Genomic DNA, 723 nt, shown 5'->3' with positions numbered 1-723 from the left:
AATAAATAAAATAAGAATTATAGTCTCCTAAAAAAATTAAAAAATAAAATGGCCAATGATTAATTTTATGTCATATAAATTTAACCTCAATTTTTAGAAAAAGATGTGAGATGCTGAATTATATTAAACACTAAAATAGTAAATGTTATATGAGTTATATATCAATTTTTAAAGGTATGGGGAGGAAGATGTTGCTGGAACACCTAATAGGACAAAAGAGCTGGGACTCCATCAAGCTTTCAGTAGAGATAGTGAGAAGGAGCAAGATATGCCTGCTACCCTAGAATGTGCCACTTTAGCACATGGATTATTTTGAACTAAGGATAAGCAGAGCCCAGCAGACACAGGAAGAACGTTTTACCTCCCCTTTAAGTACATAAAGTTTCCCAGGCAGCTCAGTGGTAAGGAATCCAATTGCCAAAGCAGGAGATGTGGGTTCAATCCCTGGGTTAGGAAGACCCCCTGGAGAAGGAAATGGCAACCCTCTCCAGTATTCTTGCCTGGAAAATGCCATGGACAGAGGAGCCTGGTGGGCTACAATCCATGGGGGTCACAAAGAGTTGGACACGACTTAGTGACTAAACAACAATAACTGTCTAAAAGAATTTAGATATGAAACCTGCACCAGGAAGAGAGTTATTACCAGAGAAAACGTTTTCTATCAGAAAGCCTTATCAGCATGGCAGGGCAAACAGCTGTTTACCAAACACTAGCTCTTCTCAT

This window comes from Bison bison, unplaced genomic scaffold, assembly GCF_000754665.1.
Source record: "Bison bison bison isolate TAMUID 2011002044 unplaced genomic scaffold, Bison_UMD1.0 scf7180017859307, whole genome shotgun sequence".
NCBI classification, from domain to species: Eukaryota; Metazoa; Chordata; class Mammalia; order Artiodactyla; family Bovidae; genus Bison; species Bison bison.
Note: the sequence above shows the minus strand (reverse complement) of the source record.